The 24,488-nt window shown below is 44.7% G+C and overlaps 1 protein-coding gene and 1 long non-coding RNA gene across 3 annotated transcripts in view; both read right to left on the bottom strand.

Annotated features, from left to right (window-relative positions):
- SH3BGRL2 (SH3 domain binding glutamate rich protein like 2) overlaps positions 1-24,488 on the bottom strand; it is a 68,412-nt gene that overhangs the window by 35,973 nt on the left and 7,951 nt on the right. The window lies entirely within an intron of this gene.
- LOC138915784 (uncharacterized) lies at positions 4,892-12,188 on the bottom strand. The gene is made up of 3 exons (XR_011422061.1): positions 11,972-12,188; positions 11,345-11,470; positions 4,892-5,154 (listed from the first exon to the last, which is right to left on the bottom strand). It is a non-coding gene; the product is annotated as an uncharacterized lncRNA (long non-coding RNA).

Here is a 24,488-nt window from a genome sequence, read left to right as displayed (position 1 = left end):
ATGTACATTCCCATTAGCAAGGTTTGAAAGTGTCCCTGTGTCAACACCCCTCCCTTCTTACAGCCAACAGGTGAAAGCTGTATCGAAGAATATTTAAATTCAAATGGTGTGAGGTGATGGATGTTAACTAAACTTACTGCAGTAATCATTCACAGTATATATGTATACCAAATCCTTATGTTGTACACCTTAAACTTATACGATGTTATATGTCAATTATATCTCAATAAAACTAGAAAAAAATAGCTGCTGTTATTATTTTTAAAAAATTCAAATGCACGATTCTACAGTAACAATGCTCATGAAGCAGAGGATAGCTCCTTACTAACAATGCTGATGACGACAGCAGTGCAAGGAGTAAATTGTAAGTAATTCCACCTCTATTTTAAGAGGGACGCAGGGGAGGCATGACCAAGTTTGGTACAAAGAGATCACTTTAATACTATGGAACTTAAAAAGAAAAACGGAGAAATTCCCTCTGTACTGTTAACACTGCTATGAAAAGGTCGGTAAGATATATTAGTAAGTGAAAAAGAAACTGTACGGAGTAGGCAATCTTTTCGGGGAAAAAAGGAGAAAAATAGGAACACGTTTGTATTTGCTTGTATTTTCATTTTTCAGAACAACTCGAAGACTGTAAGAAACCAACAAAAGTGGTTACCGGGTGGTGGGGAGTGGGACCTGGTGACAGGGACAAGTGGGAGCAAGAGTTTTCACTCCTACATGTGTAAACTGAAAACTTGTTTGAAAAGCATGAATGTGTCAATATTCAAAAGATGAAACAGAATAAATTTATTTTGAGAGAAAGCGAGCTTCCCGGAGCACAGCCTGCGGGGAGCAGTGGTGGCGCCACAGAGACGGGAGAGCTCTGCACAAACCAGGCCTCTCAGGGCCGCGGAGCAGGAGCCAGGCGGCTCCGTCACGCGCTGGCCTCCACGTTTCCTCACACTTGTAAGAAAGGCCAGATGATGAAAAAGAAAAGAAAAAACGAGCTAGGAAAATAACTAATACTACAGCAAATCACCCAAATAAACAACAGGGAGAAATTTAACCTAGAGAAGGCAGTTTTCAAGTGCATGTTTGTGACAGCAGCATCAGGAAGGAAGACAAGTCACTCTGTTTTTAAGATCCATCTGCCAAGGTGAATGTGGCCTGGAACTGTGGGGCCCAGGCCTGAGGGGCAGGGACAGCCCAGTGCAGGAGGCAGGGACATGGGAGAAGTCGGGCCCAGGTAACAGAAAGGCTTCCCACGTGGCAAGAGGAAGCCGTCGAGGCCACTTGATGTGCTGGCACAAACCCCGCGCTCACATAGCAATAACATACTCCGTCATTTCCTTGACACAAAGAACTCTATCCTCCCCATGTTTCAACGGTCCTGAAACAACACGCACCTTACAGTCAATATCAAAAGAAATTTGGGGAGCACACGGAAGAGAAGTAACTTGCAGGATAAGAGTCGCTGCCTTCACCCATGTTCATTTAGCCATGAGAGGAAGGTGCCTATAATTCACGCGGTTTGGTTTTTTTCCAAACATGCTTAGAAGCTATGGCAGAAGGCTAGTTATTTACCCGGGAGCCAATCTCCTTTTCTTTCTTAATGACAGAAGCCTGGTTTTGTTTAGGAACGCAATGTGCTCAGCTACAAAAACTTGTTTACCCAAACTCCTCTGTAGCTAGGGGTGATCACACGACAGAGGCCTGGCCGGGAGATACACGGAAGACACTCCTTGGGAAGGTTCCACTTCACAAATGACAAGACAAAGCGCATTTTGCACTTCCTCCCTTCTGCCCTGCAGAAACGCAGACGGGGGCCTGGCGGTGCAGAAACCATCCCGCAAACGTGAAAGCAAACACCACACGCTGAGGATGCTCAAGCAGAATGACACTAGCCGGGGCCTCGAGGACACTTCACAGCTGCCACACTAGTCTTGTGCAGCGTACTCTAAACCTTTCTGACAAACAGACAAATAGACCCCTAATTAGTTGAGTGCTTTACCAAGTTTTCTATAGCTTGCATTCAAATTCAATGCTACTCGGTAAAGTTCTTAATTGCTACAAAAATGTCTCCAGAAATATTGTAGTATGATGGATTGAAAATAAACGCTGTTAGCGCACAGCAGAGCCTAGAAATAAAAGCCGTAAGACACAAATTTCATACACGTGAAGAGAATATTTGTCACTGGATAAACAGCTGAATTTTCATTATTTTCCTTGCAAAGCAACAACAAAGTTGTCAAACCTAAACAGGAAGATATCTACAAAAGCTGGAAAGTTGCACTTCACCTTATCATTCAAACATCCACCATTACACACCATCCAAAGCAATTAAAGGGAACAGACACCGCTAAGTCTCCTGGGCTCGATCCAGGAGAGCAAACTATGGCCCACAGGCTGAACCTCGCCCACTCACTGTCTGTATGGCACACAGCCAAAACTAGTCTTTATAGTTTTAAACAGTTGGGAAAAAAATCAAAAGAACAATAGAATTTCATGACATGTAAAAATGATATGAAATGCAAATTTCAGTGTCCATAAATAAAGTTGTACTGGAATACAGCTACACCCAGCGTTTACGTACTCTCCACACCCGCCTTCGCCCTGCAACAGCAGCGCTGAGCAGCTGCAAGAGGCTGTATTGTTCCCAAAGCCTAAAGGACTCGCCAAGCCTGGGCTAGATCAGAGAGCTTCATTTCCGGCTCCCAGTTCCCTTTCTCGGTGAGCCTTCCCTGACGGCCTGATTCTACATTTTCACCCACGCCCCTAGAATCCCCCACTCCCCTTCAATGCTTCATTTTCCACCACAGCATTTAGCATCCGACACACTGGATGCTTTATGTGTTTGTCCACCTCCTGCTACCAGAAAATCAGCTGCACAAGGGCAGGGGATCCGTCTGCTGCTCTGTGCACTGCTGGATCTCCGCGGCCTAGAACGGCTTCCGGTACACAGCTGCCACTCAGCAGACAGTTGTCCAAGGACGGGACTCTCACAGCAGGGCAGCGCAGCAGCAGTGCTGGCTCTCGTCATCCAGGAGGAGACACTGGAAGTATCGCCTCCTTGGAGAGCCCTCTCGGACGGCTTCAGCTGAAGTTTTACGGTCGAAATTTACCAAAATTTTATTAATTTATCAGTGTACTTGTATTTATGTCATCTCTATCCACAGTGTGAGTTCTGTAAGCACAGGGACTAGTGTGCAGGAGGCCTCAGTGAATATTAACTGAAATGAAGGATTAAAGAGTTATCACTGCGATGCTGGACATCGAAGATTTCCAGGTGATGTTCAAGAGACCAAAGTGAATGGCTAACTGAATTTAGGAACAAATGTAACTAACAAGTTTAGCCAAACAGGAATGCAGATCAAACACCAGCATTTCTCACTTAATGTTAAAGCCGTATGACTTTAAAAAGCAGGAGGGGGCGGCCTGGTGGCGCAGCAGTTAAGTTCGCACGTTTCGCTTCGGCGGCCCGGGGTTCACTGGTTCAGATCCCGGGTGCGGACATGGCACCGCCTGGCAAGCCATACTGTGGTAGGCGTCCCACATATAAAGTAGAGGAAGATGGGCATGGATGTTAGCTCAGGGCCAGTCTTCCTAGCAAAAAGAGGATTGGCAGCAGTTAGCTCAGGGCTAATCTTCCTCAAAAAATAATAATAAAAAAAATAAATAAAAAGCAGTGTATCTAGGATGCTACACGTAACTGTAAATAACCAAAATAATGCGGAAGAATCTCTAGACCCTCAATGCGAAAAAGGCTTCACCTCTAACATTGACAATGATACTGAAGAAGTTTTATGTAATTTTATGTTTAAATAAATGCTGTTGTCAGTTCATTTTAAAAACTGCAAGTGCATAACGTAGTGTTTTGTCTGGCTCAAATGTTTTCATTAACTTGTTGAGATATCTGCAAATTGATGGCGACTGAGAATTAAGCGAATACGTTAGTACTGCCTCTGCTCCCACCGGCTGCCACAGGATTCGCTCATCCTCAGCCCCTCCACGTGTCTGCAGGAGCTCTGAAGCAAGCTCCTTGGGCAATGCATGTGTAGGTGCCATGGCCTGAATGCGTCCCCCCAAAATTTGTATCCTGAAACCTAACCCCCAAGTCAATGGTGTCACAAGGTGGGGGCCTGTGGAAGGTCATCAGGTTATACGGGCAGAGCCCTCAGGAGTGGGACTGGACAGCTCCCCTGGCCCTTCCCACGTGACGACACAGCAAGAAGTCCAAGGTCTCTGCCCAGAAGAGGGCTCTCACCAGAACCCGCCCTGCTGGCACCCTGATCTTGGACTGCCAGCCTCCAGAACTGTGAGAAATCAATTTCTGTTGTTTATAAGCCACCTAGTCTGTGGTATTTTGTTATAATAGCACGAACAAAGACAGTAAAACCTTTACCCTGCCAACTCCAAACCCCTGCAAGACCCAGATGTGCTGAGGACCCCACTGCCTGCACCCAAACCCTGGGGACCCGCCCCCACAGGTGCCTGCTGATGAGCTGCCTGGGCTGGTGCTGCTGGATCCGCTGACGTGGCACGAACACTCAGTGACCCATGGAAATCTCAGCGAAGACGCTGCGGCTCTTTCACCGGCTGCCTCCTGGCTCCAGGAAGCCCTGGGCCTGGATCTGAGGACAAGCTAAACAGTCACATGGCACTTGACTTCGACTCACCCCCGACTCTGCGGCACTTTTAAGTAAACCTGCACTCCTCCTCTCTCTCCCCCTGTAGCATTAGCTCTTTCCCAGAAAGCTGCCAGTCAACTTAACGGAATTAAGCAGCCCTGTCAGATTCCTTCCAGAGGCTTCCAGACATGTCTCGTCATGTGTGAATTCCGGGGTGTACAGCACGGATGCTGCACCCTGGGACCTTGGGAGTCGCTAGTAAATAAAGAGGCACAATCTATTTGAATAAGATACGGTTTGTTTTTTTAATTGAGATTTAATGAGCAACTGTGGGAAAGCAAGTTTAGAGCAAATGAAACACAAATGAAAAACAAGGAAAACTCGGGGTGGGGCAGGGGGAGTACGTATCTTCGAGTTTGACTGTCCTGGTTTTCATCCTGGTGCTGTCAGTTGAGGAGCCCTGGAGAAATTACTGGGCTTCCCTCTTGGCCTTAGTTTCCAAATCTGTGAACTGGACCCAAAATCTTTTATCCCAGGTTCACTGGAGGATGAAATAAGAAAAGAGCTAAGCAATAACAGACACTTACTCAACCTGTTTCATTCACTCAAACACATCAGCTTTTCCTTCTTTGCCCTAGATGCGGCCTTCTGCAAAAAATATAAAGTGATCCTGGGTACTTTCAAAGGCTTTAGGAATTCGATGCAACTGTTCTTTATGTCACCTACTTTCACACTTCAGACACAGTTTTCTTTTTCTGACTTGAGGTGGATGTAAGGCTGATTAGGCCGTTATACGAATCTCATGTGGAAAAGGTCAGAGACAGGCAGAGGAAAGAGAACAGAAAGGGTGAGTTTTCTCATAACTCGACCAAATTTACAAGGAGGGGTTGGACTGGACCAAGAGACGGGGAGGGTCCTCTCAACTAAAACAGGAGCAAAGGGCTGACCCCAGGAATGCTCAGGAAGAGAGCAGGGTACATCAAAGATGTATAATTCCATGGCAAATTCTTTAACTAATACCTCCCTGCTGGACTCACTCAGCATTATACTGTCATAAAGAGGACGCAAATAGCACAAAGCATTGTGGCAGACACCAGACTGGTCACCCCAAAGCTCTTCCCCACCTCTTCTCTGAAGGCTGGAAAACTAAAGCTCCTCTTCGCCCAGCCACCCTGCAGCTGGGGCAGCCATGTGACCAGATCTGGCCCGAGGTGTGAGCCAAAGTCCTCTGGGTGGAGCTTCTGGACAAGGCTTTGCTCTCCTGCTGCAGCAGATGGATTAAGGGGGTCCTCGTCCCTGCCCTTCCTCCTCCTTCCTGCTTGGAACCCCAGTGTGAGGGCTAGGGGCGCAGAGGCAGTGAGGCAACCAGCATCAGGAAAAGGCCAAGAGAATCCCAGAAACACAGGCCCTGAACAAGTCAGCCTCCAGAGTCAGCAGCAGAGACCCAAACACTCTGAGTATTTCTTTAAGCTCACGTTAGGCAGGTTCTCTCTTACGTGCAGATGAACACACTCCTAATTAAAACACTCACTGTTGGGCGTAGGGCAGAGGTGTGGAATAAGCCCCAAAAGCCATCTGCTGTCAACATTCTAACACTGTTTAACTAAACATGAGATTAAACATAAAGGACTCCGTCTCTGGTGTCTGTTTCAGTTTATCTTACTAGAAAGCAAATACCAGGTTCCCAAGCCAAAGATAACAGTGAGAGAGCCCGTCTTGCAAGAGATTGAAACTTGAGTTTTATGGAATCAGTGTCAGAAAGATGGACTATGAAATACAGGGCAGTATTTGAAAGAACCGTTATTATACGTTGTAAATTAAAGCAATACAACTTCCATGATGGAGAAGATTGAGCTTTTTCTTTCTTTCCGGGTCATCAGCACAGTCCCTGGCACCCACCAGGCATTCAATATGTTTGTATTAAACAAATGAACACTACTGAGCTTGAATAAACACTTTCAACATATTTTCTTTTGAACCAGTCAACATTTTTGGTCCTGTTTTCCTAACCAATTTGCATTGGTTTCTTTTCTTCACGTTGATAATGTTGTCATCTTTTCAATTTAAAAATTTCTTATTAAAAAAAAGCCATAATGTCATCACCCTGAAGTAATTACTTTTCATATTACCTTACGAGGATTCAACATTTACAAATATACTTTATATAGTTGCCATAGTAACACAGATATTTGGGGTGGGATGTTTTGGTTGCATTACAAATGTTTTCTATTTTTATAATCTTCCTAGTCAGTGCATGCATAAATTATATTAAATACACTAATGTTTAGAACATTATCCTATCACTGGAAATTCAAGTATGTTCTAGAGATTTTCTTTTATTAAAAAAGAAAACTACTCCAAATGTGCTGACTTTTTCATGTTGACAAATGACATCAGCAGGAAGCTACCTACCAGATATTACAACACATGGACACCCTCACACACACACACACACACACACACACACTCTTTCTCTCCTTTCTTGATTTATCCCTTCAAGGTGAAGGTGATACTTTATCAAGTAACTACTTTAGAACACAGATTTTAGGAAATGTTTGATATTATTTTGTTACTGAGAACAATGTTTGTTGTCCATAAAAAAATGGTCACCAAGGGGCCAGCCTGGAGGAACAGGGGTTAAGTACAGCACGTTCTGCTTTGGCAGCCTGGGGTTCATGAGTTTGGATCCCGGGCATGGACCTACACACCGCTCATCAAGCCATGCACTGGTGGCACCCCCACATACAAAATAAAGGAATATTGGCACAGATATCAGCTCAGGGACAATCTTCCTCAAGCAAAAAGAGGAGGATTGGCAACACATGTCAGCTCATGGCCAATCTTCTTCACCCAAAAACGGGGAAAAAAAATTGTCACTATGAAAACCTAGAAATAAAATTTTCTAATCTCTTTAAAGTCTTTCAAACGAAAATTTTCAGTGAGTTTTTTTAATGTAAAAATATAACATCTTTCAGTTGGTTTTTAGGAGCAATTACTTGACATTGGGGAAGACTATGATTTTAACTATCAAAATTTTAACCACTTTTGCTTAATGGGATCAGAAGAATGATTACCACTGTTCTTTAATTGAATGATGCTCATTCTCCATCGACGTCTACATATTTTGGGGAGGTACGCTTTCAACAATGACAACTGTTAAGAGCAGGCCTTCAAATTATAGTATTGGTAGTCAGTTCTCATTGTTCTAAAAAAAACTGGTTTTGATGAGAGAAAAAGAAATTTTTATCATTAAAAAATAAAATTAGGAATATTGTTTCCACTGTATCCCAACATCTTATAATTGCTATTTTGTGGACATTTTATTAGTACAGCAACATATGCATAGAATTTAATTAAAATATACACAGATTGGGGAAAAATGCTCAAAGGATTATTTTTATTATTAGGATATTTGATCAAAAAACTTTGCAGATCACTGCACTAGAGAACTGTGGGGACCAGGAGAAATGTAGGTATGCAAATGCACAAGATTATATGTTATTTTCCTTTATAATGTAAAAATATGTCTAAATAACTTTCAAGCCACAAGGTAAATCTCTGTTCCAAACGTGAGAAATATTAAATTCTATTAGTCTAATTTCTCAGTCCCTTTCTTCTTATACTAGGTCTCAAAAGTCAGTTTATAAATTCTTATTTTGCACAACCAGCAAAAAGACGGGAAAAAATTCCCACCATCTTTTCTAAAAGTATGGCTTAAATCTTGATACTCTTCATCTAGAAGCATTCTAGCATACTTATGACCGGGAAAATTCCAGACTGATACAGAAATCCTGGAAAACTAGCCAGTTTCACTGTAGATATAGAAGTATACTATATGATAACAAATTTTCTACAAGTTAACATAAAAGAGACATGGTAATAAATCTGGAGGCGGGGAGACAGGAATATAAGCATGTACTAACGGACCTGAGTCATCACAATGGCTTGCAATATCCTTTATAATCTGTTCCTCGTCCTACTAATACTTTTGCCCTTGAAGACCTCATATACTTCCATGACTTCAACTATCATCTCTAGGAACATATATCAAGGGGCCAGCCCCGAGGCTGAGTGGTTAAAGTTCTGCGCACTCTGTTTCGGCAGCCCGGGTTCAGATCCCCGGTGTGGACCTACACCACTCGTCAAGCCATGCTGTGGCAGCGACCCACGTACAAAGCGGAGGAAGATTGGCACAGATGTTAGCTCAGGGCTAATGTTCCTCAAGAGGGAAAAAAAAGAGGAAGACTGGCAAGGGATGTTAGCTCAGGGAGAATCCTCCTCAGGAAAAAAAAAAAGAGATATCCAAAATTTGCATTTCAAAATTGGCATCTTTCACAAGGATCAATCCCACAGTTTCAAAGTCTTGCTGGAAATTTAAGATTAAATGTCCCATTCACCTCAAACTTGACAGCTAAAATAAAAACAACAAAAATTTTGTTGTCACAAGGTCAACCCCCTAATCCACTTCCTCCTCCGCACTTTCCTGTTTCTACTAACAACGTGCCACTTGTTAATGACTCAGCATGACAACAGAACCGCCTGTAAGTCCACAACTTAACAATGTTCTGAAAATAACCAACCTAAATGAAAACCTTCTTACAAACACACACACACGCGTGTGCGTGTGCACACACACACATACACACTATTGAACCAGCACCCTCCTGTGCTCAGTCTGGTGGCACTAAAGCAGGGATGCTGCAAAGGTGAGGAGGTAAGTCTGGCCACCACAAGCTTGGCTCTGACGTCTGCGTGGGACCCTGGTTCATCTCTGACTTTTTCATGATGGTTAGAACACTCTGGTAATGATGCCAAGGGCAGTGGCCTGATCCTCACTTGGGCCACTTAGCTCTGATTTATGTTCTAGTCCCCAACAGTCAGAAAGGGGCAGATCTGGGTCACCTTGGGCAAGTTCTATTCTCTCAAAGCCTCAGTTTCCTCATCAGTGAAATGCAGATCATAATTCAGCTCCGAGGGTGGCAATGAAAATTAAATGACACAACGCTCACAGAGTTCTAGACCAGGGCACACTGAAAGAGGTCAACCCGTTAGTGACCATTATGAGTATAATCGTTATTCTAAGGCCACAAACCTCATCAGCTATTCTCTTCTTCAACAAGCATACTCTTCTGCTAGTTACTGGGAATACCTGGGCCTAGTAACTCCACAGCCATTCCACTAGGACACTTTGAGGGTCTAGCAGGTGCCAGGCACTGTGCTAGGCACGGGGGGACCCACTTGCCTCTGCCTTACGTTAGTTCGACCAAGAAAGCTATGAGTTACGGGGAGTCAAGGGTCAAAGCACAGACAGTGCCCGAACTATAAACTGGATTCAAACAGAGAGAGGACCCACCTCCTGGGAAGATACCCTTTAGTGAGAATGGGTTCCCCCGAGATATGAGCACAATGTTGTTGCACTAGCCAAATATGCTCTGTGAGAGTGCATTTTCCACCCAGGCTAATATGGCCATACTTCCATCCCCGACTGAGAAGCAGGCTAAAGCAGACTGAAAGTGATGAGGGCAGACAGGGGTCCCTTGTGCACACTGGGGGACAGATGCTTGTCACTCACAGAATGGAGCGCACCTGCCCCGTCTAGACGGGCAAACCCAGGAACGAGCAGGGCTCTTCACTGCTGTGTGTTCCCGAGAGTTCCCTTTTGACTCTCCTATCTCTGCTGCACACAAGAACGGAGAAAAGGAATGCTAACGTCAAAACCAGAAAGTGGAACAGGAGGAACCGGAGATTTCAGCCAAGCAAACAGGAATTAACAAATGTCCCCTAGGGCTTACAGTCTCTCCTGGTGTATTTTTAAACTGATAACCAACATCAATTTAAACCCCTTTCTATTCTGAGTCACACTCAGTTGTCTCTCTTTTGGAATTACAGATTAAGATCAAGAAGCTAATATGTAATTAAATCCAGTCACCTCATTTAGTTCCCTAACTGAAACTCAGGCAGGTGTCCGACTTCATGGTCTACTGTTCTCGACTTTAAAGTATTTCACAAGAGATCAAAGAGAGGCTGCCGCTGCCCTGACTCTTCCCATCCACCACTAAGGAAAATGTTCCCTGTAAGGATTTTCTGCTTGGGAACCAATATTTTCAGAATAGCTTAGTCAACTCCCTTCACATTCTGGATCATAGGTTGCTGAAGCAATATTTGCTTCTAATTCTTGGTATAATTTTAAAAGACAGCTAAGTAGGACAATTAAAATTTAAAAGATAAAGGGGTCTATACAATCTGACACCTCAAATTTAATAACTTTATTTTTCAAAACTATACTTAAATGTTTAATCTCATGTTACTACTTGTTCATGTTAAAAAACTAAAACCAGTGTCTTCCACAGCTGTCCTCTCTCCTCAACTCCTCCATCACGAGCTACAACAGTCATATCCTCTCCCAGTTTCCTAGTAGCCAGGAAGTCACCTCCTTCTTTTGGCTTCAGCTCTCAAGTCCTGAAAATTCCACTCCTCCTCTTATCTTGCCTGTTTTGCCCCTTCTGCAGCTCCCATCCTGCTGCTAGCCATACCTCCAGGAATCTGACCGCCCTGCACACTCCCATCTAAAAGCTGACCAGAATGTTCTTCTCAAGCATGTATCACTGCCTGCCCGAACTTCCCAATTCCTCATTGGCTCATGATAAAAAATGTTTTAAAAAGACAGCTCTGCACTCTCCTGCTCGTAGATTTCCAGGCCTCTCACCAGCCATGCCCTGTCTCCATCTCACCTTAGAATCCTGGTTACTTATGGTTCCAGATGTGTGTTGCTTATCTCCCAAGAGTGTTCTCCACATAGCATATGCTCAAATGTCATCCAACATGTTGTCTCTGGGGGTTGCCTGAAGGAGGAGACTCTAGGGGGAAGAATGGGTGACTAATATTTACCCACATATTAGAAAACCAGAAAACCTAGAAGTCTTAGTGATGGTACCACCACCCACTCACCAGCCCAACCCAGAAACCTGGATTTCATCTTAGACTCTCCCTGATGATACAACTAATCATAAGTCATTAATCACCAAGTTTCTGCTTTCAAATTCTCCTGAACCCACCCACATTTCTCCATGTCGCCCCCACCTGGCCTGAGCGTGACAGCCAAGCCACCAAATCTGGTCTACAGTTTCCGCAATTTGGTCTACAGTTTCCGCATCCTCTTCTGGTCAGATTCCCCTAAAACCACTTTTCACAAAGAAGCTAAAATGAATTTTTTTTTTTTTTAAAAAAAGTATAAACCTAGTGGTTTCATATCTCTGTTTAAAAACCTTTCAGTAACTTCCCATTATCCTTGAGGGTAAACATCCATGCCCAGGCCCACGAGGCCCACCTCTCCAGCTTCATGCCTCTCTCCCACTCACCCTGCAGCAGTTGCTCTCAACCCCGTAAACTGTTCCAGGTCACCTGGAGGGCCTGCCAAACACAGACTGTGGAAAGTTTCCAAAGTTTCTGATTCAGTAAGACTTGGGTGGCGCTCAAGAATTTGCATTTCACATCCATACAGTGGAATACTATGCGGCCATAAGAATGAATGAAGTGCTGATACATGCCACAATATAGACGAACCTTGAAAACATGCTAAAGGGAAAGAAGCTAGTCAGAACGGACCTGATATTGTAAGATTCCATTTATATAAAGCGTCCAGAGAACAGGCCAATCCATAGACAGAAAGCAGATTAGTGGCTGTCTAGGGCTGGCGTCCAGAGCATGGGGGCACGGGGAAACGGCTAAGGGGTGTGGGACTGGCATTTGAGGTGTCAACTTTTCCACATAACCTCCCACCTCTCCTTTCCATATACTTACTTCCTCACCACACTGACTGACCCTTGCTTCCCCTGACTTAAGGCCCGACTTAAAGCCCACCTCTCATATAGTACCACCCCAATCCAGAATATTCTCCACCTACTTCCTCTCAACTTCCACAGAACATGCTGCCCACATTCATTTTGTGTCTAAGAGCTACTGGGTCTTGTCTAGTCAAGTAATTTTAAATTCTGGAGGGTGGGGAACATTTCCTATCCTCTTTGACATTAAAGTACCTTGCACACTACCTCAGCAAACGAAGGTGCAGAAAACAAGGGACATGAAATTGCCAGTGCCTACACCACAGTCCCGAAAGGATTCATTTGTCCTACAACTATTCAATGACCTGCCGACCTATTTTTTTTGACAAAATGATAAAACAGACACAGAGAGGTTAGTTAAGGAACTTACCCAAAATAATTCCCTAAGTAAAGAGCAGCAGTCAGGACCAGAATCCAGATCTCCTAACAAGCAGCCAACATCCACTTCTCCATTCTGCCAAACGACTTCCATTTAGGAGTTGGGAAACCAAGAACTCATGTCCCATAATATCATCCCAAATGAAAATACAAAGGCTTAAGCTCCGTATACTATTTCAAGCAATTAGTTTTAAGATACTAGCAAGGAAGCAGTTAATATTCAAAACTTAAGCATTCCAGGAAACACACAATGCCTCGTAAGCCAGAGCTACAAAAACAGAATGGAGAACCAGACCCACGAACGCTTCAGATACTGAAATTATCAGATACAGAATATAAAATAAGTACGCTTAATATGTTCAAAGAAAGAAGAAGAGTGATTAAAAAGTAAGTGGCAGATGGAATTTCAGAAACTGAAGTTTTTCGAGCTTCTAGAGAAGACACAAGCACAGGCCCACGGCCATGGACAAGGAATCGGCCTCCTCAAGCTCAGAGCAACACGACCCACGGATCCAAACAAGAATCCACAGCAGGAGTACAGGGGCAGACCCACCAACCCCACTAAAACACGCCAGGGCACGGACCTCTTCCACTCACAGAAAACACCAATAAACCAACAGGCACTCTCCTTTACTCCTTTAAGGGACGGCCACAGCCCTAGCCAAATAATCACAAAAGTTACTTTGCGCCAAAGACATTAAAGTGTTTATAAATCCCAAGAGGGAAGGACACACATAATTGGAACACAGGGTCTAAAATGCAGAAGTTCAAGTTTCAAATAGGCAACTATCAGTTCCAAATTACATCCAAGGGCAAGAAATTAGAAAAGGTTTCTAACTGGGGAGAATCAGATGCTAAAAGACTAAAACCACAGAGACAGGCTAAAGGACATCAACATACCCTCCTAAAGCCACCCCCATCTCAAAAATATCCACTGGATTCCCCCTCCCTACTCCTAGGTCCATTCTGCTCTGCTTGGAGGCTTTCCAAGCATTCATTCATTCATTCATCCTGAAAACATTTATTGACCCCCAGGCGTAAGAGCTGGGCCTGAGGGTCTAGTGGTTAAGACGCAGCACTCTCACCACCAAGGCCTGGGTTCATTTCCTGGTCAGGGATCCACACCACCTGGCTGCGTGTTGCCGGGATGCTGAAGGCTATGCCACCAGTATTTCAAATACCTGCAGGTCCACCTGTGGTGGACAGTTTTCAGAGGAGCTTCCAGACTAAGACAGACTCAGAAGTAGATTGACCTGCCACCTACTTCTGAAAAAACTGGCCATGAAAACCCTATGAATAGTGGAACTCTGCCTGATTCAGCTCCCCAAGGTGAGAGGATGGTGCAAAAAGACAGCGCAGGGTTCTGCTCTGCTGTACACAAGGGCGGTGGGAGTCAGAATCGACTCAACGGCACTAACAACAAACCAGGCCTAAGACGTGTCCACCAGGCACCTGTGAGATCCCAGAAACCAGTCCAACTTCATGTTCCACTTGGGCCATCCCTAGCCCATCTTATTTCCCCACTGTGTACCCTAAATCCAGTCTGGTCACAGCCTCGATGCTTCTCAAGTATCAGTGGTAAAGGACCAGTTTGCTGTTGTTCTCGTTGTCTCAATGTTCCACCTGTCACAGACTGATACTTTCAGAAAACGAATTTCTAGAAAAAAATGAAATAAAGAATACAAAATAGAAGCCTGACGTTTTCATGATTATAGTAAAAAAAATAAAATAAAATTACTCCGTAAACTTGCTATAAAAGTTTCTAAATGCTTACCCTCACTTGCAGTACTTACATCAGTAACAAAGTTTGGTCCACAGCTGACACTTTGAGCAGCCTTGCTCCAGGAGTGACTGACCCAGAAACTGACTGAGTCTTTAAGGAATGGTTCCTCTCAACTAAAATCGTCTCCATATTCTACTTACCCAAATCCTATCCAAATCCTACTTATTCTTCATGGCTCAGCCCCAAACCCACACTGCGCTCAGTTCAACTCTGCCTACCCAGTGGTTCTCAACTGGGGTGATTTTGGCCGCCCCCAGGGGACATTTGCCAATGTCTGGAGACATTTTTGGTTGTGACAACTGAGGGGTACTACTGGCATCTAATGGGCAGAGGCCAGCGACGCTGCTAGACGTTCTACAAGGCACAGGACAGCCCCCACAACAAAGAATTATCCAGCCCAAAACCTCAGGAGTGCTGATGTTGAGAAACACGGACTTTCACCAACCACTCCCTCCCAGATCATATCTTTCACCAAACTCTTATTATACCCAAGGTCACCACCAGCCCAGCATCTAATGATATACAGCATGGCACTGTTCGGTAACAGCGGTGTGTATCTGTGCCTTTTTTCCCAACTTCACTAAAACTTCCTCTGGAGCATGAAGGCCGTGTGCGATTTATAGCACCTACATCCCACGGGACTCAGGAGGCAGCTTCAGAGGAGCTGCCCATCACTTACCTGTGAGCTGACCCGTCTCCCTTCCCACCTGCTTGATGCAATATAAATGGCTCTAACTAATGTCTCCATCAATCTGTGTACTAAACCACGTTTAGTCTGCATTTTTAAAAAACTTGCATTTTAAACATTATTTAGCTATGTGAAGCCATAATAAAATGTTAGCAAAAACAGGGAACGAGAGATGTGGGTGATTTGATTTTACTGTTTTTACATTCCCTGTCAAGATTACATGTTTGCTTCCTGAAAGAAAAAAGTCAGCCAAGTATAAAATATGAATTTAGGATGTCATTATTTTACGAGACTGTCTATGAAAACTATATACAACTGTTCACACACATGCTTCCTGTTAATTAGAGGATACTTGCGGAAGAGCTGCTCCAGCAAAACTTGCTCTAACAGTCAAAATCCTCTGCAGCAAAGAGGAAATCTTGCTGAGGACAGTATTTTCCACAGGCAACAATTACAGGACTTCAGCCAAAGGCTATGCCATTATCAACGGCCAGAGATGCTGCTCTGCAACGTGTGGTGTTTTGGCCTATGTGGTTCCTGTTTCTACATCAGTCAACCTCAATTGTGTGAAAAGTGATCCTAGGAGATGATCTAGAAACGACTTCTATTTAAGTTTGAAAATTGGGACAGCAGATCACTCTCACAATTACATTTTACAGGGAATCATGTAATTAGTTCACATTTCCATAGTAGGCACAAATGGCTATCTATAAGAGAAAGTCTGGATGCTCTTACCTGCATTCCTGGGCCCGCCTCGTCTTGGGCTAGCTCTGTCATCAGCTTTCTCCTCCCTCCTTGGGCTACTGCGCAACTCTAGTGTGCCTGGTCTGCCAAAAACTCTAACTATCTAACTTCAGCTGGAGACTAGATCCTGCTTCGTCCTACTAAGAGCCATTAGGAGCTTTCACAGCTTCCTCAAATCTCCTGAGGCACTAGCCCCTCCTACAGATGATCCTAATTCCTGCATTCCAGACAAGATAAAGTCCTTCTAGAAGAATGCCTCCAAATTCTGGTGTCTCCACCTCAAGTTTCTCTAGAACTTCAGCCACATAATTCTCCATTCCGTCTTAACTCAAAAGAGTAAGTGAAGAATTAACAAAGGAGGATGAGAGAGAGAGCATGGAGAGCCAGCACAAAGAAAAATCAAAGTCTCTTTAAAGGGTTAAGGAGCCAGCGTTCACTCAACAGGTTTTACGAGACCTCGTGGAGCCCCTGCAATGTGCTAGGCTGTCCTAGGACCAAGGGAACACAGGCGACAACACGAGGCCTCTAACTTGATGCGGTGCATAGTCTAACGGGGCGGGGGAGACAGGGCTTGCCAACAAGCAACTTCCACTTGAAACTGGCAGTAACAGAGGAGCACCTATAGGACGAGGGCAGCCAAAAGGGGAGTGCTCGTGGGGAAGGTGCATGGCGAGGCCATGCAGCTACAGTGGTGTGGAGATGAAGAACAAAAGCCCAGCATCAGAAATATGAAGAGAAGGAAGACGAAATAAACAGCTCCTAGGATGACGAGGAAAAACAGGGTACAGGCATGACAGTGGAAGGGAGGAAGAACGGACATGGAAGGGAAAAGAGCAGCTGCAACCTGGGCAGAGTCGGGAGCAAATAAGTTACTTTCTCCCAGAATTGGAGACTGAGGTTTTCTGTATAAAGCTCATCCCTTTAAACGCAAGTTTATTATAACTTTATTTTAAACTATTTTTAGTTCAGCAATCTTTCTAAAAGGCACAGCATGTGCCCCTGCATTGTTGAGCAGAATGCATCAAACCCAAACGCGCCAAACCTGATTTCATCTGTTCTCGACTCGGAATCAGCAGGATGATCCACTTTGCACTTTGATGTGGTGCACTGACATTCTCAGAGTCACTTACGTGAAAAGTCTGCTGGTTTGCTCTATACCAAAGGGAGCCCAAAGCTGTGCTTCTGGAATTCTCCATTTCTGCCTTCAGAAGGCAGCTGTCACCTCTCAGAGCTTCCCCTTCGACTCCCTCACTTGGGTCCAGACAGTTGTGGCCCATTCCCTTCCCGGCTGTCTGGGCGAAGGGCAGCCCCCTGCCCTGCGGAATGTACAACAGCCAAGTGTCTCTCAGTGGCTGCGCTGCCTCGTTCCAGGTCCTTCAGCTTCACCCCACATGGGGGTCCTAGAATTCTGACATCACTATAATAAAATTATCTCCAAAAACATAGATTCTTCATGCCACTTATTTAAGAAGCAGTCAAATAAACCGTGTCCCTCGCAGCCTTTATGTTTTCTGAAGCATTCCATCCATTCAGTGTGGTCACAAGCTCCTGATTAGCTTGATATGAGGTTTTTCTTGGCTTTCTCAACCTAACACACAGACTTAGTCTCGTTAAAAGGATGATGCTTTTTTTTTTCCTTTAATGGAAAAGGAATTCAAAAGGTGAATTATTAACCATCTCATCCCTGTTAATTATCTCTTAGAACCAAGCTAGCTATTAAAATGTCACCATGGAGCTAACTGCAGAGTGTCCATGTGTCTGCTCTCACACTACAGGAAACACACACCGATGGAAAAGGAGGCATCTGGTCTAACACGAAGGGCGGCAGGGGGACACAAATCAAACTCATTTCTGTGACAAAAAAGAAGAGGGAAGGTAACATCTGTTCCAGTTCACAAGCTCATATAAAATATTTTGAAAAAGAAAAATTTTCCACTGGAGCCTTTCATTTAAGTGTAATTTTCTAGAATCTTAACAATAGCCACCTTCCCAACCTGAGATGCTATTTTTCTAATTAGCTCTGATTATGACCTTCTTTGTCTTCATTCAAATAAATACACCTGCCCTTGAGACTCACCTACAGGACAGGCCATGTTAGCATTTTATTCCATGTCACTCTGGATTGTCTTCCATTTTCCCCGTTCATCTTTTCTCCCCAGTCAGATTATGAGGGGGTTAGGATCATGCCATATACTCATTCTGCATCCTGAACACGGCCACACACTGGGCAATAGAAGGTACTCATACATGTATGGAAATTGATTAACTCAAGTAATTTCTAAAATACACATCCTCTAAAAATTCACTTCTGTTACTCGTATTGGTTTATATATGGAATAGAAGAAAAAATTAAAAATTCAGAGCTAGAAGAGCTCTTTAAAAAAGGGATCTAAACCAGTTATTAAAAAACATCAGGGGCCGACCCCGTGGCCTAGAGGTTAAGTTCGCGTGCTCCGCTTCAGTGGCCCAGGGTTCGGATCCCGGGCGCGGACATGGCACTCCTCAGTAGGCCACATTGAGGCGGCGTCCCACATGCCACAACTAAAAGGACCCACAACTAAAATATACAACTACGTACTGGGGGGATACGGGGAGAAAAAGGCAGGAAAAAAAAAAAAAAGACTGGCAACAGCTGTTAGCTCAGGTGCCGATCTTTAAAAGAAACACTATCAGCATTATCAGACATTAGTGAGATATAAATCAAAACCACACTGAGATACCACCACACACCACCAAAATGGCTACCATCAAAAAGACGGTCAATAGCAGGTGCTGGTGAAAATGTGGAGAACGTGAGAAGCCACATACATGGCCAGTGAAATGTAAAATGGGACCGCTGCTTGGGAAACAGCGTGGCAGCTTCCCACAGTTAAACACAGAGTTACCCTGGGAGCCACCAATTCTACTCCTGGGTGCGCATCCAAGAGGACTGCAAACACACGGTCACACAAAAACTTGCACCCAACCTTTACAGCAGCATTATTCGTAACAGCCAAAAAGTGGAAACCACCCAACTATCCATCACCTGATGAATGAATAAACGAAACGTGGTGTATCCGTACAATAGACTATTATTCTGTCACAAAAACAAATGAAGTGCTGATACATTCTACAACCTGCATGCACTCTGAAAACACTACGCTAAGTGAATGAGGCCAAATGCAAAGGGTCACATACTGTATGATTCCATTTATGCAAAATGCCCGGAGTAGGCAAATCCATAGAGACAGAAAGTAGATGAGTGGTTGCCAGCGGCGAGAGGCAGGAGGAAATGCTAAGTGACTGCTAATGGACATGGGGTTTCTTTCTGCCGTGTTGAAAGGTTCCGGAATTAGATGGTGGTGATGGTTGCACAACACAGTGAATAGGCTAAAAGCCACCGAAATGTACAACTTAAAAGGGTGAATTTTATGGTGTGTGAATTATATCTCAAGTGGAAAACAACAGTAACAACACAATGAGCAACGTGAAGCCCAGAGAAGCTACGTCTCCTGTCCAAAGGCACAAAGCTGATTAAATAGCATCATGGGAACCGGACTCGAAGTCTCCCAGCTTCCAGTGCAGAACTCGGTCCACAGCGCACGGCTCTGGAAGCACCAGGACAGTGGCGGAGACACGAACCAGTCAGCGAACAGCTCGTACCTCATGAGAAGAGAAAGACGAATTAAATGGTCTCTCCAGTCCCTTCCAGTTGTAAGCTGAGTCTTCTCAGCCTGTGAATCTCCTCTCTGCTACTATGGCTCAGAGCAGAGTTTCTCAAGCAAGGGTGACTCCGCCCCCCAGGGACATCCAAGAACACCTAGAGACGTGTCGGTTGTCACAACTGGGGGCAGGGGTGCTACCAGCCCCAACAGGTAGAGACAGGGCATGCCGCTCTATGTCTGCAGCACACAGGACAGCCCCCACAACAAAGAACGACCGAGCCCCAAACGTCACTAGTGATGTCAGTGATAAACCCTGGCCTGGGTGTGAGCCACTCTCTTTCTAAGCTTTTCAAGGAAGTCCTGTTCTCGAGTATGAGGACTTCAAGCAGCCGTTCTGCGACTACAGAGTGACGGGGAGCCTGGCACACGCACACACGGGAAGGAGACACCTTTTACCCCCACAATAATTTGCTTCCACACCAAGTTGAAAATTCAAATGCCCACAGGAGTCAGAGATTAACACAAAGGAAGGAAGCCAACAAACACCTAATAACCACTGCGGACTATGTCCTTCCTTCCACAAAAAAACTTTCACTGGCTCCCATTCTTCATGAAACACACAGAACCCTCTCAATATAATCTTGTGGTTTCCCACTTTTGACAAACATAGATGCCAAGAAAGACTTTCAATTATAAGAAAAAGAATCACGGAGCTCACTAACAAACGGCTTCAAGTTGGGAAGATGGTGGGAAAGGTGAGGGGGCTGTAGAGACCGCCGGGGTACATGCCCCCGCAGGGGCCACCGCTGATCAGCTTCAAAGGATCCCCACCAGGATAGAGAGAGGCACCCAGGTCGAGAGATCTCCAGATGTCGCCAGAAGACTGGTAAATTCAGATGATGTGTGTGTGTGAGAAAGACATCTCCCAGTATTTAAAAATCTTTGCTCAAAAAACTTTTAAAACACTGTGTTAAACCAAAATCCAACGGGTTCCAGCCTCTGCACCCAGACCATGACCTCTAGCCTCCACTAACTCTAACAAACAATGTCAGTTTCAGGTCTGCCCATGGATTTGTTCCATCGAACTCAGGACCTACTGTCCTATTATAAGAACATTTTTTTCCTTAATTAAATCTTAATAGCTCATTTAAAGGTTAAAACCCACAAAAGACCAGAGAATGACAGCTGACAAATTTACATGAAATTCATAATATCATTACTGGCTGCCATTTCATTAGGCTCCAATAGCTTTCCAAATGGGGATGCTGAGATCCAGAGAAGTTAAAAGACTTGCTAAGCCACCCTCTAATTAAGGTACCAAACCCATAATTCAAACCCAGGTCTTCTGCTCCTAAAATCCACATTCTTTCCATGTATCACCTTGTTTGTATCACACAAGTTTCTTCTACCTACCAAGTTTACAAGGCTCTCCCAGTAAATTACATGTAAAGAACCTGATCTTAGAAAGAGAGATGGCTGCCAATGAAAGAGGCACAAAGATCTTGGAACAATTAAACCAGGTAGTGAAGCGTATGAACGACAGCTTTGCACACCCACTCCTGTGGGCCCCTCCTACCTTCCCATGTATGTTGATTGCATCTTTCTCTTTACACACAGTGGCTGTCTGCACAGGCCCTCCTGCCCTCCCCTCCAACCACTAACAGCCCTGACTCCAGCTCGGCTTGGCTCCTGACTCCCACTTTCTAGTCACTCTTGCACTGAGCTCCCACAGAAGGCTGCAATATACTGATAAACTCTTTCTACCCAAAGGACACTTTATTTGCAGGGTAAGAAAGAGGGAATGATCACCTCATGGAGAAAACATCTTCCAGAAACCTAGGATCCAAGATGGAAAGAAAGAAGGCAGACACTTCCACCACCATTTGTCCCAGGAGACCTCATGTTGCCCAAAAGGTCCCGAGAGATTAAATATCTCTGCCCTCGACCCCATCCCTGGGTTCCAGCCACCCTGTGCACATTTACTACTCTCATATTACCATCCTGCCCTGCTCCCTCCAGTCCAACACACCAAGTCCGTTCTCCTCAACTTTATCACTCACAGCAAGAGAACTATATTTGAGGCAAATCATATGCCTGGTTTCAGGACATCCAACAGTCCCTTTGAAGCACTGCCTACTCTAATTTCTCCTTACCCTCTGATTTCTTCCTCTGGGACACGGCCATTAGGAGGAAGGATGGCACAAATCTGGGTGTCTGGACCTGATGGGTCCTATGACAAGGCAAGGTATGTAAAGTTTCTGAGCTTCGGTTTCCTATCCTATGAAAGAAAGAGAGAGGGAGAGAGAGAATACGGATGGCCACCATGCAGAGTTACTTTAAGGAATACAAATAACAAACACAAAGCCCCTAGTACCTCCTGTCCATGGTGTGAATGTAGTTGCTGCTATTATTTTTATGAACATTAGCTCTCCGATTCAGCCCATGCTCCTTATAGCTGTTACCAGTCTCTGCAGAAGCAAGGCCACTGCTTTGACATGCCCTGAAGACACTGTGCCCACAATTACCTGCTTGACAGCTGAGCGGAAACCCCCAGATCTGCTCTTGAGCAGCCCTGCCCGTCCCCCTTCCTTTAGCTTGCTCTCACACACTGTTAGCCCAGCCTGCTTTCTGGTTCTCACTGGTCTCCAGTCAGGGGCTCTTCTGGCAGCAGCGGAGGCAATGAAGAAAGCACCAGACACAAAATCAGAAGACAGGGGTTCGAATCTGGATTCACTGAGCCAAGTGATCCTAGGCACGTTACTTAATCACCCTGTAACTCAATATTCTCATCTGTAAAATCAGCATAATAAACCATAGTTTGTAGGATCGCTGTAAGGATTAAACAAGCGGCAGGGAAAATCCCACCGCGTTGCTGGGCACAGGTAACCTCTAACTGTTCACCTGACCCTCCAGTGCTCCGAGGCTCAGCACAGGGGACACGCACACCCAGAATCCCCCATTCCAGGTCTCGCTCCCTCTCCTATCTCCAGCACCTTTCTCCCTAAAGTCCCCTTATCTCTTTACGACCATCTACCTGCCCGATTTGAAAGCCCTCTGCCTACATTTCACAAGCGTCAAGACTCAGTGTTCGGTTTCATGGTTGGCATAATCACTGTCTTTCTGGGAAGTATCACTCATCTTCACTAAACACAGAAATCCTGGCCCTTCTCCACCACCCTTCCCCCAAAATTTGAGCTGAGATGTTTGCAGAGGATATTATCCATCAATTCAAGCTGGTATCCCATATTTCTCCTCGCTCTTACTCAGAGACTCAAAATATTCTACATTGTTACACAAATGTGAAAGCAGAGTCCAAGTGCACAGACTGGAAGACAGGGCTGGCAAATACCTGACAGAGCCCCGGCCTCCCTCCCCCGGTGCCAGGGCAGACATCAAGAATCAATCACGCTGTTTGTTTTCCAGCTGATTCCAGACCAGGCTCCAAAACCCCTCTCCCAGCTCTCCAGGCAGCCAACATCCATCAATCAGAGCTGTCACTTAGGATGAAATCTACTTGCCAAGTTTGCAAAGCCTTAAATCAAACCAGGACTCTAAAATCATGTACTACTTACAGCAAAGAATCATGCCTATTTGCATAGTAAGCACTGTGTAGGCAGTGAAGAAATATGGTTTAGTTACTCATGCACAACATGCTGTGTACCTATAAAATGTTCAAAAATTACAGAAGAACTCTAAGTGGTTTGTTTAGGGAATGACTTCAAATTGTAACGTTCTTATTAATTCAAATTTCACCAGAAAACTCTTTATACTTAAATTTCCTAAAAACTCTAAAATTATACCAGCATGCCGCCTCGGCTTAGTAAGTACTATGTATTGTACATAATTTTTTTGATCATTAAAGATCTTACATGATCCAAAGTTATAATTTTTTATTTTTTTATTACTCCTGCTGCTAACAATGATATAATAGAAATAACAGTTAACATGCACTGAGTACTACTATGCACCTGGCACTCTGCCAATGCCTTATGAGGAATACTTCATTCGTTCAAGGCCCACCGCAACCCTAGACAGAAGGCAGCATCACGATCCCTCTGTTACAAATGATGACACAGAGGCGACTGGCCTAAGGCCACGTCCCTCATCAACAGGCAGAGCTGGGATTCGGACTCAGCCCCTGCCTTACCCACTAGGCTACACTGCCCTCCCACAACAGACCATCCACAGATGAGGCAGAATGGGTGCCTGGGTTGAACATAACCTATCTCCAGAATTAAACAAATTAGCAAATATTCAACCCAGACACCTACTTTGGCTAGTAAGTAGTTTATCGTGAAAGGACAGTGCAACCTAAACACCTGTCAACTGGGGACCCCAGCTTATGGAAGTGGCCCATTCCCCTCAAAGAACCCGTCCTAATGAACACAAATACTACAGCAGAGAAAGTAAGCTTCAACCCCAAGGGAATGTCATGAATGAAGACCATACGCCCACTCCTTGTGCAAGCCACAGGAGGAAAACAAACTCCCTCAAAAGCTATGCTGCTTCTGTTGCTTTGGGCTTTTTGTTTTGCTTCGCTTTGTTTTTAATACAAAAATTGGTACACAGCAACAGCTGCTGACTTAAACTACACTCGCATTCACCAAATACCACTGAACTAACCTGTCGAGCAAGCCACCGACTTGGGTCCCTTACTCAGCCCTCCACTCCCAAAGCCACTGGATCCAAGACAACAAAAGCCATTTCCAGATTTGGGCCTTCACTGGTAGGAGATGGGAAATGCACCTGGAAGCCCTGGGAACCCTCTGCCCTCGGTCACAGCCAACGTTCCATTTC

The sequence above is a fragment of the Equus caballus genome, chromosome 10 (genome assembly GCF_041296265.1).
Source record: "Equus caballus isolate H_3958 breed thoroughbred chromosome 10, TB-T2T, whole genome shotgun sequence".
In the NCBI taxonomy this organism is placed as follows: domain Eukaryota; kingdom Metazoa; phylum Chordata; class Mammalia; order Perissodactyla; family Equidae; genus Equus; species Equus caballus.
The sequence above is the reverse complement of the archived record's forward strand: the minus strand, read 5'-3'. Positions and strand labels throughout refer to the sequence as shown.